General features: G+C 31.5%; 1 pseudogene; it reads left to right on the top strand.

Moving 5' to 3' along the window:
* LOC116853285 overlaps positions 1–219 on the top strand; it is a 3,125-nt pseudogene that overhangs the window by 651 nt on the left and 2,255 nt on the right.

Raw genomic sequence — 219 nt, 5'->3', positions numbered from 1 at the left:
AGAACCCATTTCTCCTGAGAAGCAATTACTTATTGCAATATGGATATTGGCTACACCAAATTCTTATAAGTTAAGAACATTACTGAATTATAATAGGAAACTCGTATTGCGAACATTTAACTAATAAACTATTCAGATGTGTTTCAGATAGATTTGACGTAGGTAAAGGTACTACATGGCGAATTATGCAGAAGGTAATAAATGCCTTATATACAAACA

The sequence above is a fragment of the Odontomachus brunneus genome, unplaced genomic scaffold (assembly GCF_010583005.1).
Source record: "Odontomachus brunneus isolate Ranch 3 - 2012 unplaced genomic scaffold, Obru_v1 Obru_scaffold_300, whole genome shotgun sequence".
Lineage (NCBI taxonomy): Eukaryota > Metazoa > Arthropoda > Insecta > Hymenoptera > Formicidae > Odontomachus > Odontomachus brunneus.
This window is presented reverse-complemented; position numbering and strand designations above follow the sequence as displayed.